The following is an 8,739-nucleotide window of genomic DNA, read 5'->3' as shown; positions in this document are numbered from 1 at the left end:
TCTCCTCTATTTTTTTTTGTCAGTATATTCTTTAGAAGCACCTAGTACTTCTTTGATTATAGTTACCACTACATTTTTTAGTTCCAAAATTATTTCTTGTATACCTTTCTGCAGTTGATTCTTTACTGTCAACGCTATTATTTCAGAGATATCTGGTGTGTGATTTCCAGTTTCCTCAGTGCTAGTGTCTTCTGCAGTTGTACTGCGTGGACTCCGGGCCTGAGACTGCATTTTGTTCCTTCTTTGTCATTTTGTATACCTGTCTTCTGACCTTTGGTGTAGAGCTTAGAGTTATTACCTTAGCACCAGGTCCGGATCTATGAAGTTCGGATTCCTCCAGGTGGGTGTTGTTTGGTTCTGGCTGCTGCGCTCCACTTCTTTCTGCTGCAGGCGTTAGAGTTGAACCCTTTGTGTCTCTCTGGCAAGATGTTCTGCTCCTGAATCAGCTGGGTGGGTCTTGCCTCTAGCCTCTTTGCAGGGAGTTCTGCTGAAGGGTTCCGTGCTGGGCCTGCACGCAGCCTGGGTCAAATGAGGATTCCCAGGCCCCAGGTCTTCTCGCTCACTCGCCAGGCCTGTGCTCCTGGTCTATTCAGGATCCCGCCGGGCCCCAGGTTGTCTCACTCACTCTCCGGGCCTGCGCTCTGGGTCTCTTCAGGATCCCGCGGCCTGGGTCATCTCACTCACTCTCCGGGCCTGCGCTCTGGGTCTGTTCAGGATCCAGAGGATCCCAGGTCGTCTCACTCACTCGCCAGGCCTGCAGCCTGGGTCGAATGAGGATCCCGCGGCCTGGATCGGCTCACTCCTCCACACCATCTTCTCATGACACTACTATCATTGGCCCACAAGAGGGTTGATTCAGTAAAACTGAACTTTTTTTCTCTAACAGCCTCTAAAAATGGCTTTTGAAATGAGGAAGACATTAAGCAAACTGGGGGACAAACAGGGCAAAACTACAATCCTATGAGGCGGCGACCTAGCACCGCGGTCTCCGCGCTGGTCTCTGGAGCACGAGGTCGCCGGTTCACACCCCCGTCCCGACTCTTTCTATGGGGCTGGTGAGATGGCTCAGTGGTCTAAAGCACCTACTTAGAACAAGCTTAGCAAAGCCCAGGGACCACAGTTCAATCCCCCAGCACCATATGCAGGCCAGCCCGCCCCCTGGTGGGCTGAGCTGCCCCCCACACACAAATAAATAAATAAAATTAAAAAAAAAAACAAAAAACAAAAAAACTACAATCCTGTGAACACTCAATGCAACTGGAAATGCTTATCCAGTAATACACATAAACAGCACTTTCTGAAGAGCCTGACAAGGGCTGGCCAAATAGCTCAGCAGAGTAAAGCGCCTTCAAGCAGGCTCAAGGGCCAGGGGTTCAATCCCCAGGCCTGTCATGCCAGCCACACCCCCCACCCCTGGGGTGCGCTGAGACAGCAATTGAGACTGGGCAGGAGATGGCGAGAGATGGCGTGGTGGTGCCTGCCTGTAATCCCAGCTCTTGGGAGGCTGTAAACAGGCGGATCACTACAAGTTCAATCTAGTAGTGAGACCCTGAACAGCTTATAGACCTTTCCCTAAAAAAAAAAAAAATACAAAACCATAACAAAAAAAATGGAGAATGACAGGGTCAGAAACAGTATGGTAAATTTCCTACCTCACATAGGAGTCACGGATAACATGTTTATATCAAAAGATGATTAACAAGAGAAAAATGTAACAAACTTATTTAGTCAAACATTTCATATGACACAGGCTCCTAGAAATAGAAGACCAGAAAACTATTTTAAATTTAGGTGTGATGACAAATGGACAGCTGTGCAGACACGGGGCTAGATGAACTGCTGGTGGCCTGAGGGGAACATGGCAAGGCCCAGCCGCTCAGATCCACGTCTCTGGATAGCAGTCCTCCTTCCTGCCATGCAGGAGCCCCTGAAAGGAAGGTCCCCAAGGAGGAGGGATGGAGGGAAAGCAACCTTTCTAGGTGGGACGGCTCCCTTTGGGTAGGAGTTCTACCTTCTATTCCTACCTGAGGAAGAGCGATGCTGGTTTTTGTGACTCACTTTGGTGTACATGGAGGCCAAAGAGAGAAGGCAGGAAAGGGTCAGAGGCTTTCCAGCCTCTTTACAGAGCTCCATACAGCGAAGTGCTACGAAGCATCATCTCCTGAGCTCCAGTCACTCACGTAGCATCACTCCAATGAACGACAGCAATACCAACTTCTCCTTCCTTAACTCTGCTACTAAGACATCACAAAAATAGGCCTTATCCTCTGCCAAAGTTCAGATGATGGAAATCTACTGCATCTTCCCAGTGCAGTCAGAACTCTTGGCAACAGCAGCAGGGTAACAGGACACAGCTTACGCAGGTCACTGGTGACAGCTTCCTCCTCTGTGGTTTCTCATCTCATCTAGGGATAGCCCAGAACGCATCTGAGCACATACCTTCTTCATCAGCTCCAAAGCCCTCACACTGACGCAGCACTGTGGCTCTGCACTCAGGCTTTCTCAGGGCTTTATGCCAGGAAACAAGAGCACGTGGCTGTCCTTGGCATCTTCACGCAGCTTAGCATAGTGTATCCTGTCACTTTGAGTCTGATGGTCAAATGTCGTGAGCAGAATGCATAATAAGAGGCACTTTCTTGGTTATAAATCCATGTTGGGAAGCCAAGCAAGGCCCATAAGCAGCTGCTAGGTACTTCCTCTTCTCAAACTCAACAGTGTAAGTCTTTTTTTAAAAATATACAGCATGTTTTAAAGCTTCCACTCTACTTGTATATGTTTTGCTTCATATTTTAAAAATTATAAGATCATAGGAATTTATTTGCATGCCTCGTCCATAATTCTTCAGAAAGATAATTTGGCTTGAGTAATCTATATTATATTTTTGACAGTTTCACATACCAGGTCAATAAGTTTTGTAGAACTGTTCAGTAAGAATACATATCTTTCTTTTCCTAGAAACTTTCAGTTTCTTCTTTTTTTCTTAAAAATCTAGGTCCTGGATATGGCAGTATTCTTAGTCTCCCCAGGCTGCAACAATAAGTAACCTGATCTGACCACTTTACCTGAGTTTCTTCATTGCTACTTGGTTAACTTCTCTTTAGCATTCAGAATGACGCCAGGCATGGGGCACACACTCGTGGTCCCCACACTCAGGAAGCGTCAGCCCTACCGCATCCTGGTTTCTGGTCTGCACCAGGCACGACGTCATCATTTACACTTACAAGTCCTGTAACAACATACACAACTGCATTACTCTGTTCTCCTTCCCACGTGATCTCAGGCTTGTTCTCTCTGACCACAGATTCCTGTGCAGATGCTTACCTTGGTATTCTAAGCCCTCCACCTCTGGTGCTAATTAGCCTTTCCTTTCACCTAACACCGCAGCTTGAGTTCTATCCTAATTAGCTCTTCCATGATAGAACCTAGCTCGCTGCATCGGCCAAGCCACGCACCTCTGCACCGAGACCTGTGAGTGGCCCGACAGCAGGGCAAGCTCCTGCACGCAGGAAAGACGCCCCAAGGACATGCTCCCCCTCCCCACTGCTTTGCAGGAAGCGATAGCACTGGCCTCTGGCCTAGTACTCTTCCCCTCCCAGAGGAGTTTGTACTTGTCCCCTCCTAGAGGAGTTTTAAGCTCTAGTGCCGGAGAGATAACTCGGTGTCTAGGCGCCTGCCTGGCAAGAGCAAGGATCACGGTTTGATCCTAGTACTGCATGCTGTGCTGGCTCCAGGCCTGGTGGCGCCCACCTGTAATCCCAGGGCTGGGGAGGCTGAGACAGGAGGCTCACTGTGAATCCAAACTGAATAGCGAGACTCTGCACCAAATAAATAAATAAATAGATAGATAGATAGTTTAAAACTATCATTCAGTCAGAATTAGGAAACTACAACCTCCTCGGTGTGAGATGCAGTTATTTTCCTACCAAGACTGTTCAGAAATCAAAATTTCTTACATTCATACCATCTATAAAGTTAACTGTCTCTAATTTCAAATCTCAATAGTCCATGAGCAGAAAGGTTAAGAAAAAAAAAAATCACCTACGTCCTTAAAGTCCTTTCGCCCCCCACCCAAGGGCCAGCTAGGCCGGGACAGGAGGCCTTCCTGACTCTACGAAGACACTTAAGGAAGCAGAGTGGACAGGAAGTAGAGTTTGGAGAAACAAACAAGCAAACAAACAGTGTGCATGAATCCAAAATTTCTGTTATCTATAGTAAGCTTCTCCCACTTTAATGTGCACAAAAGAACTGTTTGAGGACCTTGCTGACAAAGGACAGCAGTGAGGCAGGACTCTGAGTGACTGCCTGACGGGAAACAGGCCGCCGCACTCTCCGCAGTAAGTGGGGAGCTGACAGACAGTCCATCAAGCAAGCAGGTCAGCTGCTGCAGTCCTGGAGACACAGACGGATGCACGGGCAAGCCAGACGAGCTGGCATACACAGATGGGGTGAAGCTGCGCCCGCCTGAGCACTGACCCTGACTTCCCTGTACCTTCACAGCAACAGTGCTCCTTACTGACCTCTCCCCCGAGGTTGGCCAGGGCTCACTTCTAAGGTCGTGTGAACCGTGTGCAAATTCTGGCACAGGTGTGCTAGAAAGTCTTGCCCTGCAGGCCAGAAGTCCTCACCCCTTTTACTGGGAAAAACAGAATAACAACATTCCTCTGAGTTGTCACAGAAGTGAAATGCTCCCTGGGGAGGCACTGTTGCGCAGTAGCCACCCTTGCCACTCCATCCTGAGCTGCTCTGCCTGGGGGGTAGTGCCCAGAACTTCTTCCCAATAATGAACGCTCCGTGTTCATTCTCCACCTTGCAGGAGACAGGACACACTACAGCTGATGGCAAGTACGGACCAGGACAGGAGGGAGCCTGAAGTTTTATACATCTTACAAGCTCAGGCCTGTCATGCTGCCGGCTCACAGTCCACACTTGACCACAAGGGTTCCAATGTCAACCTAACAAGACTTCAGCCACTGCAGAATCACCCTAAACCTAGATGCCATTAGCACAACCACTGGCCAGCAGCCCACAGGCCTCATTTTAAAAATAACAACAGTAGACTGTGGGGGCAGGAGCTGAACTTAGTCAAACTACTCTACTTAGGTCTTCAACTACAAAACTGACAGGAGACACAGACCCGATTACCTCAAAAGTCTGGTCTCTAATCAGCTGAATTTTCACTTCAAGCCCTTAGGGCAGTTCAAATGTCAAAACAACAACAACAAAACCAACACCTTACTACATATTCTTAAATTTCTCAAAAACTAAAACACTTTTCCAAGTGCTTGCTGAAGTGATGAACAGGTAGAAGAAACTCTCAGAACTGCAAAACAAACACATTTATGTAAGTCCAGCAGAGTCCGCAGCACTAGAGTGGCCTTTTTTCTGGGGGGGCTCTCCCTAACCCTCAAGGAACAGAGGACCTGATTCACTATGCACAAATGCAGAGTATACACCACATTAACCCCAAGACCAATGAATGGGGTCCCTTTCCCAACCCTAGAAAGAAATAAATGCAAACTTTCACAAAAAGTATACTTTAAATTGAAGCCCAGAAGAGAGTAATTCCTAAGGAAAAACTTCCAAGGAGTAAGAACCCATAATCAAAAATCATAAAACATTGGGGCTGGTGAGATGGCTCAGTGGTCTAAAGCACCTACTCAGAACAAGCTCAGCCAAAGCACAGGGACCACGGTTCAAACCCCCAGCACCACATGCCAGCCAGCCCCCGCCCCCTGGTGGGCTGAGCTGGCCACACACAAATAAATAAATAAATAAATAAAATTTAAAAAAAAAATCATAAAACACAGGAGAAAGTATAATTGCTGGCTAGGAGTTAGGGAGACAACAAACTGTTCAATTAAAATTGAAAAGCCACAAGTATTTGATGCTCTGCATCAGATTATTCCACAGGCATATCTAGAGAAATAAGATACAGGCAGTTTATAAAAATGAACCAAACATAACTAAAAATTTAAAAGTAATCAATGTTAAAAATTTACATGATAGTTTAACAAATTAAGCAACTGGAGAGAATATCAGTACACTGTAAAATGAGTTTAAGTAACTATAGTAGTTAATCTTGATTGCAAATTTGACCAGACTAAGCCTCCTAAAATAGGAGACTAGTTCCCAGGGGACTGGGTGACTCAGAGGCGGGGCCTGTGGGAGAAGGAGCCAATTTAGAGCAACATCCTCTTCCTCTCAGGCTCCTCCCCTGGGGGCAGCTTCCCAACCGCTGTAGGCTGCAGCTTTCTTTGGCTGCCCTTTCACCGCAATGCTTCTGCTCTGGAGCCAGCTGACCACGGAGTTAAACCCTGAAACACGAGCCTCCTTAAAAGCTGAGGCTTTGTGTGAGCTGGTGCTACAGTGCTGTCAGAGAAGCGGTATTGGGAGAAGTCTTTAGAGGACCTGTTCATACTGGATGCCATCCAAATATCGTAGGTGCATGAATTCAGCAAAATAACCCAATATAGTCCAGTAGTCCATAACAGTAGTGAGTTATCAGCAGAACTGGCAATGTCAGAAGTTGGTGACTTGAGCCTTTTACAGCTTAGCATGTTAATATGGCTTTACTTTTTATACCTCATTTTTATACTTTTCTGTGGATGGTTAAGACCAAGTTAAAGCAAGACCTATATAACTATAATGTGACTATTGCTATCTGATAAGGTCAGGATATAAAGGACCGTTTTGTTGTGAATATATATATATATATATGATAGCTAGGATAGATATCCAGGTACTTTCTCTTATCTCTTAGTTCATTGGGAAGAAAGGTTTGTACCAATATTGTTTAGACAAGATATCATGTTTGCATCTTGTCCTCTGAATAACTACTATGAAAACAACAATATGCAATGTATTAATTATTGTAACTGTCCTATGAACCTGTTTTGAAACTGTTTCATTATTTTATCTTTTTCTCATTAAAATTAATTTTAAAAAAGAATGAGGGCACTATCTCTAGGTTGGAACCACACACTACTGCAATGAGAATTCTGTAATATCGTGTCATACATGGTCATTTCTAACTACTTTAGGAAGACAGCAACAAATCTGGGGAAAAGGAAAAGAAAAAGCTGAGGGCTTAACTCGGTGTGGTAGCACATGCCTGTAATACTAGCGCTCAGCACTCAGGAGGCTAAGGCAGGAGGATCACAAATTTGAACCTAGCCTGAGCAATAAAGAACTTTCGTGAAAACTGAGCAATAAAGAACTTTAGTGAAACTTTAGTGAAATCCTATCTCTACATTAAAACAAACAAACAAAAAAAGCAGCCAAAGCAAAGACTGACTACTTACAAAGAACAGTCAGACTTGACCAGCACTGGTGTGCTGCAGGCCACTCTACCAGAGCGCTGGCTTCCCACAAAGCCCTCCACAGCCCTGCGAATGCTGTATGGAAGGCAGCTGATCCTGGTCAGCCACATACATGACTGTGCCCCTAGTGACCTAATCAGGCCAGGGAAAGAGATGGCACTTCCTAGGCACTAAGAATGTGCAGCAAATTCTGCCCCAGGCCTGCCACGTCAGGCACACTGAGCCCTCAGTCAAGCCAGCAAGGAACCCGGCCACAGCACTAGGCTAGCCAGGCCTGCCGGGGGCCCAGCACAGCACAGGCCCACAGCATCCTGGGTCAGGCACACTTAGCAGCCCTCAGTGAAGCCAGCAAGGAACCCTCAGCATCCTGGATCCTGTGAGACTAGCGGAGTCTCAGTTTCCCCTGGACCTGAAGATGGCCTAGTCAGGTAGCTGCATGCTGCTCCTAGAGGGCACAACTACTGGCAGCAACCTTCTCTCTGAGTGCCCCAAGCACCCTAAGGCTCCAAGGTTGCACACTCCCTGACATCTGTGTTTGTTGCTGCAGTCTTCAAAATGCTAAAAGAATGCTTCAGCTAGCAGACTGGTTTTCAAAACAAGGGTACAATAGGGACATGCTTGGGCTGAGCAAAACCAAGGCCACTTACTATTCTCAGACCCTGTCAGAAGATTTTATAAAGGACATTCTTTGGGAAGGAAAAAGTTCTGAAAGGAAGCTATGACATGCACGGACTCCTGCACAGAGACGAATACGCCTGTAAAACCACAGGATCCCTAACTAGGCAAGCACAATGCTTAATATGTGGATTTAAAATACAGAGGAGCAGGAATACAGAGGTGCCTGTCATTCCTTGATCATACTTGAAAGACGGAGGTAGGAAGATTCCAAGTTTGATGCAGCCTGTGGAACTTAAAGAGAGCCCAGGCCTCAAGAATAGGGCTGGGGTGAGGAATGTGGCTTAGTCTTAAGGCCCTAAATCCAAGGGCTAGGGGACAGGGGTGGCCAACAACAGACTGAGATTCAGGATGGGAAAACAGGTATTTCAGTACTTCAAGGTCCTTTCACTGTTAGAAAGCAGGATAAAGAGAATGATCTTAGATGTGCTACAAGTTTAAAGCAAGCTCTAGAAAAGCAAACACATAACATCCACACTCTTCACGGAAAAACAAAAGTGAGCAAGAGGACCTGAATACAATAGAAGATAAGAAAAAAAGACAAAGTAAAAGAACAAAATATGAAAAAGCAGAAGTGAATTCATTTTTGAATAATATAAATGAAATAATTTATTAAGACACAAACGATCAAGATAAACTATTTAAAAAGCTCAACAGGGCTGGTGAGATGGCTCAGTGGTCTAAAGCATCTACTTAGAACAAGCTCAGCTAAAGCACAGGGACCGCGGTTCAATCCCCCAGCACC

The 8,739-nt window shown here is 46.1% G+C and overlaps 1 protein-coding gene across 2 annotated transcripts in view; it reads right to left on the bottom strand.

Moving 5' to 3' along the window:
• The window catches only part of Nsmaf (neutral sphingomyelinase activation associated factor), an 84,435-nt gene that overhangs the window by 59,879 nt on the left and 15,817 nt on the right, over window positions 1-8,739 (bottom strand). The gene's annotated exons all lie outside the window — the stretch shown is intronic.

Source organism: Octodon degus, unplaced genomic scaffold (genome assembly GCF_000260255.1).
Source record: "Octodon degus isolate 3935 unplaced genomic scaffold, OctDeg1.0 scaffold00054, whole genome shotgun sequence".
In the NCBI taxonomy this organism is placed as follows: domain Eukaryota; kingdom Metazoa; phylum Chordata; class Mammalia; order Rodentia; family Octodontidae; genus Octodon; species Octodon degus.
Note: the sequence above shows the minus strand (reverse complement) of the source record. Positions and strands in the feature narration are given on the sequence as shown.